Source organism: Macaca fascicularis, chromosome 7, assembly GCF_037993035.2.
Source record: "Macaca fascicularis isolate 582-1 chromosome 7, T2T-MFA8v1.1".
Lineage (NCBI taxonomy): Eukaryota > Metazoa > Chordata > Mammalia > Primates > Cercopithecidae > Macaca > Macaca fascicularis.
In genome coordinates this window covers 94,689,275-94,699,750 of record NC_088381.1, presented here as the reverse complement: position 1 = coordinate 94,699,750, position 10,476 = coordinate 94,689,275, and positions in this window count along the sequence as shown.

Below are 10,476 nucleotides of genomic sequence, written 5' to 3'. Positions count from 1 at the left end.
AAACCCATTCTCCAGGGGAGTTTTATGGACCTGAAGGAAACAGAAAAAAAATTCATAACTATGTAGACAAAATTATCACAAACTTTATCTCCTGTTTTTTTCTCCTGAAAGCCCATTTATCTTTCCAAAAGGTCATTTATTTTCCTTAATTGCCTTTCTCTCTCTCCCTTTCACCTATTAAAATTGTATTATATATAAGCTCCAAATTCGAATTACTTCTTTTGAGTTACTCATCATTGAGTTCTTCCATGCATATGGGTGCTGCAAGCACAAATAAATTCTACTGTTTTCTGCTGTGTATAATATGGGCTAAATGTATTGATTGGGGGTTGGAGGCTATCTAGAAGAATGTCAGCAAACTGTTTCCATACGGTAGAGCAGGCGGAAGAACACGTATGTACACACGCATATTCAGAAAGAACAACAGTAAAAAAGCCCTATGCTGGTCAAAAATATTCTAATAAACTCAATAAGCATACAATAAAAATAATACGAGTAAAAAGATAATAGAGCATAAAAATTATTTACATAGCATGTACATTGTATTAAGTATTGTAAATAATCTAGAGAGGATTTAAAGTATACGGGAGTATATCTATAGGTTACATGTAAATAATATGCCATTTTAAATCAGGGAATTGAGCATTCATGGATTCTGTTTTAGTGAGAGTGATCCTGGAAACAATTATCTCCAGGGATACTGAGGGACAACTGTATAGTTTTTCCACCATCCACGCAGATGTAAATAACCACAAGATCACAAATAGTATTAAAATGTAGTGGAATAATTAGAAAGTAATGACTTGAGATTTATTGCATGTTTTTATTATAATATGTGGAAGTATGGATTTATTTTGTAGATTTTTTGAAAAATGATATGTGCATTTAAAACCTGTCTTGCAAAATTCCTAAAAATTTAATAGTTGACTTTTAATAGACCATAGAAGGCAACTCTAGCACACCACTGGTCTTATGCCTTTGGAAGGTTCCCAGAGTGGAAAATAAAGCCTGAGAGTGCAACAAAGCTGAGCTTATTCTAACTCCATATCTTGGTTAGCCATAAAGAGGAAAAAATAACTATAAAACAATGACAGATCTCCTTACTCTATCGGTAGTAAATTTCTGTATGTGGTACTGAAGTCTTCATTGCCAGGCAAAATTCTATGTCAGTTCCAGCATCACACAAGACCAACGAAACCCCTGCTCTCATGGATTTCCATTTCAGTAACCCACTTTTGTTGCCCTGTGACACACTCCTTTTCATTTAATTTGTTGATTTAGAACCTGGAGCTTCTTCTTGGCTCCTTGGACAAAACCATGTTTATTCTTGGGATATACCTTATCTACTCTGATTTCTCTTTAAAGATGTACTCATTCTCCTTTACCGGTAATTCTCCATTTTTGTGGCCTTCTCACTACCTCCTTTTTTTTTTTTTTTTTTTTTTGTGTGTGTGTGTGTGTGGGTTTTTTTGAGACAGGGTCTCGCTCTGTCACCTAGGCTGGAGTGCGGTGGCGCGATCTCGGCTCACTGCAAGCTCCGCCTCCCGGGTTCACGCCATTCTCCTGCCTCAGCCTCCCAAGTAGCTGGGACTACAGGCGCCCGCCACCTCGCCCGGCTAGTTTTTGTATTTTTAGTAGAGACGGGGTTTCACCGAGTTAGCCAGGCTGGTTTCTATCTCCTGACCCTGTGATCCTCCCGCCTCGGCCTCCCAAAGTGCTGGGATTACAGGAGTGAGCCACCGCGCCCAGCCGTTTTTGTTTGTTTGTTTGTTTGTTTTTTAATCATTAATTTGTTCTTATAATTTTGTTTTTGTTACTTAAAAAAAAGACTTCGTGAGAAAACGTTGACAAATGTATTTTCTGTTTAGAATGAATTAGAAAAGTTCTTTTTTTTGACAGAGTTTTGCTATTGTTGCCCAGGTTGGAGTGCAATGGCGCGATCTCGGCTTATTGAAACCTCCGCTCCCCCGGTGCAAGCAATTCTCCTGCCTGAGCTTCCCGAGTAGCTGGGATTACAGGCATGTGCCACCATGCCTGTCTAATTTTGTAATTTTCTATTTGTTTGTTTGTTGGTTTTAAGACAGGGTTTCTCCATGTTGGTCAGGCTGGTCTCGAACTCCCGACCTCAGGTGTTCCACCAGCTTCGACCTCCCAAAGTGCTTGGATTACAGGCGTGAGCCACCACGGCCAGCCAGTTCAATCCATTTGTGAAAGTATCATGGAAGCCTGGAATATTTCTTCAGTGGTCCCTCAGATTAACATTAATTTTTTAAAATAAACATAAGATAAAAGAAATATAACATCAGAGCCAAAGGAAAATTGGGACCTCATTGAGTACAATTATTCCATAACCTCTCTATAATTGGTCAAAATACACATACATTTTTGTGACATACTTAGTTCTAAGATGTTACAAATTTCTACTAATGTCATAACAAATCCGATAAATATAAAAGTTGAGCAAACTGAGATCCATCCAGTTAGACATTTTTTCTGTCTTTAACCATTTTGTTGAATATATTCTTACATTTATATTTTATCATATGTTGCAAATTTATAGTTTTTATGTCTTTTTAAACCGGGTGAATGTTTATTGTATGGGAAATAACTCTACATGTTAAAACTTAAGTTTAACTTAGAAGCAATTTAGTTAATGCTGTTAAGTTTCAAGCATGTATTGATTTCATGTTTTCATCTCAGAATGTTGTGATGCATTAAATCTGCAATTACAATTAAAAAGGCACGAGTTTAATTCCTTTAATATGTAAAGTTGAAATGCTTTATTTAATCTACTTTAGGGTAGAAATTTAACTGGGATCCATCAAAGCACAAATTTTGTTTGATTATAAAGCTTATGTATTGACAATTAAGCATTAAAAATATTCACTCTTTTGCATCTCATTCTAAATGAAAACAGTGACTTTTGTAATGCATTGATCAAGGAAAGTCGGCTAAATTACATCTTTGAGTGATATTATTTTACACTGTCTTTCTGCTTTTAAATATCTTACTGTCTACTATCACCTTTAAATCACTGTTGATGATCATAGCACAGATCAGTTCTACATCCTTTAAGTTTCATCTGAAATGCTGAAGTTACCAGATCAAGATGGCAATGAGTAAATTGATACCCTGTTAGAGGTCTGTATTTGGTCCAATCGGCATATATATACATATATATACAACCACCCTATATAGGTTGTACATAGTACAAACTGTTTTAAAAGCTTTTCCTAGGTCTCTTTTCAAAAAGTTGTTTAAACGAATAAAACCAAGAGGAAAACAAAATATGCTATATAACTATTTATTGAGAGTATATATTTTTAGTTTGACTTCATATTATCAACACAGATATACTCTATGACTAGTTCATTTCTCTCCTTGCTACATTTTCTTTTTTATATAATTAGTTCTTTTCTTCTTGTGCTTTCTGAATATTGCTGCTGTATAGAGACACCTGCTGGGAAATAAATGAACAGAAGAAAATTCAAACCTGTGCTTAGAAATAAGAAAAAACTTCTCTCTTATACAGTTTAAGCAAGCTTTCCACTAATAACATATTTTGTATCAAAGCATACTTGCCTTTGAAACATGAAAATCTACCTATATCTGGAGCTTTGCTATTAATCTTAAAATCTCTACCTTGGCATGAGATTTCCAGAATCTACATATAGGTACGCTTGCGGTATAAAATAAGTATGTAATACAAGACAGTTGTAAATCTATTTCAACCAAGTCATTTCAGTGTTCACATGTATCTTTAAACATTTGTACACAGAATTATTTTTCAGAGTGATCAGGGCTTGTCTTATTCATATTTTTACATCTTAATTTTTATTTAAAACATTTGCTAAAGCAAGGCAAACTTTTATTATTATTGATTGGTTTAATGTAAATATTTGCATTAATGAAAATTGTCTTTTGAAAGTTTGTTTACATGATTATCTGTTTACATAAACTTTGTGTTCAATTTCAATCTAAGTTGCAAATGGCAGGATTTTATTATTTTTTACAGTTGAATAATTTCTCATTGCGTATATGTACTGTATTTTCTTTATCCATTCATCTGCTGGTAGATACTTAGGGTGATTCCATATGTTGGCTATTGTGAACAGTGTTGCAATAAACATGGGAATGCAGATATCTCTTTGATATACTAATTTTCTTTATTGTGGATATATACCCAGCAGTGGGATTGCTGAATTATATGGTAGTATTATTTTTAGCTTTGTAAGGAAGCTTCATACTATTCTCCATAGTGGCTACATGAATTTACTTTCCCACCAACAGTGTACAAGGATTCCCCTTTCTTCATATCCTGGCCAGCATCCATTATTACCTATCTCTTTGATAAAAGCTATTTTAACTAGTGTAAGATGATAGATCATTATAGTTTTGAGTTTCATTTCTCTTTTGAGTGAGTTTCTCAATTGTAAACCAGCAGGTCAAAACATCGAAAATTAAACGTAAAAATACATTTAATTGATAGTTTAATAACAAACCATCAATTAGGTATTTCAATTGTGTTCCAAACTCTAGGTCAAGCTTAACTTTTTCAGAATTACGTTGATTTCTCATGTATTATAATAAGATGGTAAGTCTTGAAGATGATATGAGCATATCTGAGTCCTTAAATAGTTTTAACAATTTCATTTATGTGCTTTGCTGAATGAATATCAAATAGTAGGGCAGGATTACAGGCAGGTCTTGGAGCACAGTTACTGCAGCAGTTCTCAAGCGATATTCACCATAATTCAGCTGAACATAGACCAGTCATGTGTGGAGAATGAATGAGAGCAGGATTTCCAAGCACCTGCTCTCTGCTCCCAAACAGATAGGAAAAATACATTATGTGGTGACAAACTGATATCAGGCCTCCAACCATGTGGCAAAGATGCTGACAATTGCTAAGAAGCCAACCAAAGATACTATGATTAGAGATGGGGTGAGCACTGCATAATTTCAGAGGAGAAGAAGAGAATTCACTTTGAGAAATTACTGTCGTGTAAGAAGAAAATTCACTTTATACTTAATATTAAGTGACTTTAAAAACTCAGATTGTCCTATTCAGATCAAATATATAAACCTATTCCAGGATCTCCAATAGCATCTTGAAAGAGAGAATAATTTATAGCGTGAGAACATAGACTCCGGAATCAAACAAAATCAAGTTCATTCCAGTGAACTTAGAGCCTCCAGTGCTAAGCAGCTGACACAAGGTCTTTAACCACTCTAAATAGAATTTTCCTTATTAACACAAAAGATATATTAATGGTACTATTGGGATGATTGATAGTAAATAAGATACTGCATATAAATTGCTTACTAGAATATTTGGTAAGGGTAAGCATTCAACTAATATTGACATTTTAATGCTGAACATCAGCCACAGGAGAGATTTCATTAAATCATTGTACACATTAGTTCTACTACTTTTGTGGGATTCTAATGTCATTATTATTTATATTCTTTGGAGAAAGAGAATATTATTTATATTCTTTGGAGAAACAGAATCTTAAATATTGGCTTTTTGGACATTATCAAATCAGTAGGAAAAATCAGACTGAGGGATATACCGCAAAAATACAAGTTTTAGCTAGACTGACATTACATACTTTATGTATTATTTTCTAATATTTCCAATAAAATTCAAAACAACATTAAGCCAATATACATACTATCAAAAAGAAAATCCTGCCTTAATTATGAATTATTTGAATTGTGTTTCTGTCTTGCCATTGATATCTAAATGACTCCTCTTGGGCCTATTCTCCTGGTCTACCCCCCAGATATTTATAATAATATTGCATGGCTAGTAATAGAAGTCCGACACAAAATATTCAAGGTAATTTTAGTTCAGATTTTAAAACAACTTGAGATGCACCATAATGTAAATCATAATATTATTGTTTTTTATAGGACTTGAGAGTGAAAAAGTAAGCTATTTATTTTAATAGCTGAGTAAAAAGAAGAGTGACAATTGAGCAATTGCAAATTGGAGGCTCCACATAACATCGACAGTACTTATTATCTATTATTGTAAGGAAACAAAGACAGTTTTGCAGAGATTTTGGGTTTGTTTTTGCTTTGCATGTGATTGGAATATATGTTGGCTATAGAGAGAAGAGGAATTGGGTAAAATAGAAGAGCTTACTCTCAGAAATATTGACATTCTTGTTTTGTTTGATATTCTTCTTAGAAATAGTGAAAGAAAACATAAATAATGTATATGATTCACCAAGGCATTAATTTAAACTTTTCACAATATAATATCAATGATTATGTTTTAATGTTTCATAAACTCTTTACTATAAGTAATGGTATTATAAAGGTATCTTAAAGAAGATAGAAGATACATAGATAGAAAGAAAGATACATACGTATATACATAGAATATGTACACATAAAGATACAGATAAAATAAAAATAAATACATGCAGTGTTACCAGTTGGTATTGTTTGATGATGTGGGAAAGCAAAAGATGGTAAAAGATATGTGGACAAAAGTAAAGAAGGAAAACAAACCAGAATTTAAAAAATATAATAGGAAGATAACAGTTTGGGAAGTTTTACAGAAATATTACTTTTGACCAACCATTTTTCTTTAGAAGTGGAGGACAAATTATAAAATAATAATTTAGTGTTCTGCTTATATTACTTTAAGCACTTTTCCTGAGTTTGCCTTACAAAGTGAACCCAGATATAAGCAAGACTGAACTCATTATTGTACCCTGAAGACAGCATGAATGTAAATCAGCTAAAATACAAGACTCAGGGTAACTTTTGGGCTAGTAATAAAATTCATGGTGCTTAAATTGCTCACTTCTAATGCATATTTTACAAGTCTCAGAGGAAACCTCTGAAACTCATAGACTTCCCCTCTTTCCTCATTACTGTATTTGATTCACTTTCAAACTCTGTAGGATGCATTTAATACTGTGTATAGCACCAGAAATTCCCATCTGAAATAATCCGAAGGTGCTACAGAGGAGTTGCTATTTATGAGTCAATTTTGGATTGCTGAATGGGAAAACTGAAGACAAATGTGTCCAAACATCATCTAACACCAGAAAAAGCTTGGTCTTCTAACTTACACTGTAGTGCTTGCATTTACCTCATGGTCCCTTGATCTAATATAGTATAAATGCTTCTTTACCATCAGCACTTAAAGCTCTTTAAGAAGATTTTGCTGTGGTGTATAGGTTACATGCTCATTCTGATCTGTTTACATTTCCATTCCTTGCTCTCTGTTGGGCAATATGTTTTAGCTATTGTTGAGTGATGGCCTATAACCCTGAAAAAGCACTAAGTTTACTGGCTGTCATGGGGATGAAAACATGATGTTCACTCAATTGCCATCACTCTTAAAATAGCTTATCAAACTAACCAGAAGAACCAGAGAAACACTCCATGGGGATACAGAAGTATTAGGAAAAGTAACAAATCTTTAGGATTCTGCTCTAGAATCTTGCTTTCCTCAGAAAAGAACATCAACTTACCATTTTATTATTATATCCTACTTATTTCTATGATAAAAGACAGACTTCCATAATCTTTGAGTAATATCAGAATATAAATAAAGTGGAATTTAAATACATTCCTAATAAAAAAAAATACACCTGTCTTACTTCATTCTGTGCTGCCAAAGGTATAGAATACTTGAGACTGTGTAATTCATAAAAAAACAGAAATGGATTCACTCACAATTGTAGAGTATGGGAAGTCCAAGAGCATAGCACTAGCATCTTGTGAGGGCCTTATTGCTGCATCATCCCATGGTGGAAGGAGGAAGAAGAAAAGAGCGGAGGAGCCAATCTCACTATTATAACAATGTCACTCCTGCAATAAAGACTTCATTGCAATCATGAGGGCAGAACCCTCACAATCTAATCATCTCCTAAAGATACTACCTTAAGTTTCTAACGCACAAACCTTGGACGACACATTCAAGCCACAGGAAAAGTGTACGTAAACATTACATAGACAAGAAAACAACCATTTGGCTTTTTTTGTTGTTTGTTTGGTTGGTTGGTTGGTTTTTTGGTGGTGGTAGGGGATGGTGGCTGGGAATTATTTATTTCATTTTCAGGCTAAAAGAAAGATACATTGGCTGGGTATAGAATGATGCATTAATAAGTACTTTCTCTCACAACACTGAAGAAGTTACTTTCTCTGTCTTTTAGCTTTCACTGATGAGAACTCAGCTGCTATATTTTAAAGCTAATCTGTATTTCCTTCCCCATCCCACCCCATCCCACCCCATCTGTTATCTACCTGTAGTTTCACAACAGTATGTCTAGGTGTAGATTTCTCTTTATACAGCTCATGCTTGGGGTCCTCTAAACTTGTATATTTGTGCATTAGTGACTTTCATTAGCTCTATGACATTTTTAGATTTTAGGTAATCAGGTATTGTTTTGTGCCATATTTTTACTGTTGTCTCTTTCCACATTATTCATTAAATCTTTTCTCTCTATCCTCCGTGTTTTTTTACCTTTTCTCATATTTTTTTCTTATTTTTGCTCCTCTGTGCTTCTTTCGAATAATTTCTTCTGATTTGCTGTCCAATTCACTAATTGTCTCTTTGTCTGTGTCCAATCTGCTATTAAACATGTCCATTGGGTTTTTAATTTTTATTACTGTGTTTTCAGGTCATATATTATAGCTTACTATTCTACAAATACTTTCAAATTTAATTTTGTCCACTTTAAATATACAACTATTGTTAGTTTATAATCGGTGTCTGATTATTTCAGAATTTGAAGATGTATGCATCTATTTCTGTTGTCTGCTGCTTTTGCTTATTTTTAACTCCTTATGCCATTTTGCTATGTGTATTTATTATTTTAATATATTATTTTTCTCGGGAATTTATTCATGAAAATTCCTTAAGGTCAAAGATGAACTGTATTTTTCTAGGAATGACTTATGTTGCTTCTGCTGAGGACCTAGGAAGACCATGTTTCTGGGATCATTTAAACTGAATTTCTAGTTTAAGAATTTTGAGTACATTAGGGGAATGCTAACTTGACTACATTTGAAAAATACACGGTTTGGGATTACAGTTTGTAATATGTACTGTTCTACTTCAATGTCAGGGAGCCAGGTTTGTTTAGTGTCATCTTTTTTATGAGAGTATAGTCTTTTAGGGCCTCAGTTTCGGGGTAATGTGTAGCCTGTTAGACTTTGACCTTTAAGCTTTGATTCCTGTAATCTTTGAACAGAATTACAATCAAAAGCTGAAGTCAGTTTCATCAGATCCAGCAAATCTTCAGTGGTCTTTTTAGTTCAATAGAACTAATAAGTTCCTGGTTTTTTTAGAGTACTGCCTGGTAATTTTTGACACTGTCTCTGTGGTTTGAAAAAATAAAATCTTGAAATATTTTACCTATTTTTAGTTGTGTTGATGGAAAGATGTGTCCAAATCATCTAGCTTGTTAAATACAGGCATAAAGACCAACACTTTTTTTCTGCTCCACTACTATTGAGGGTCAATATATTTTAATTAAGTTTTCTTTGCAACAAACTCAAATTGCAAGTTTTGTGAGAGATACAGTAGAACAGTAAAAACTACAGTATAAGAATAGTGATAACTTTTATATAGAAACATGAAAAAACAAGCATATATAAGAGTTGTTTTGTGTGTGTGTTTTAATTTTTGCATGTGGTGAACATTGACTTAAACTGTGCAGAAATGATTTAAGTTAGACTTCACAAAAGATTTTAGCTTGAGGAAATAGGAGCAGTGTTAGGGAAAATCTACTTTACCAAAGTTGTTAGGTATGTTACCATGCAACAATAATAGCTATTACTTACTGAGTAGACTTTGGAGGTCAGACCATTTAAATGGATTGTTTTACATCATCTTCACAACCGTCTTATAACTATGTCCCTTTCACCTACGATAAAGTAGGTCCAGAAATATTAGAAAATTATTCAGACCCATCACTAATGACAGAACTGAGATTCAATTCCAGGAAAGCTTATTCTAAACCCCACCGGACTCTTATCCAAGGAAAATATATGGTAGTCTAGATGCGCTCAAGCACATGCTATCCACAACAATAAATCAGATAATATTTTAAAGTCCTTCTAGCCTTATGAAAGCATATACAGGTGTAGAAATATAGTTGGAAATTTATTAATAACTTATGTTTCAAAAAACATAAACACACACACTACCTTGTCTTTGTTATCTTCACAGTATCAGGATCATAAATTCTTATTTTCCTTACGTGAGATATATACCTGGAGTTTTCATTTATTATAGACCCATTTTTTTAACCCTATTGTAATCAAACAAGAATCTCACTATTTTAGATCTTGTACATAGGTTTAAAATAAAAAAATGGAAAAAATAATCAAAGACAAGACCAATGTTAGTGACAGGATTTATTTAATCCACATGAATGCTAAATGAATTGTCTCTGATTAACGTGGTAAAGTAAATGAGCTAAGGTGTTAATATTGACTTGT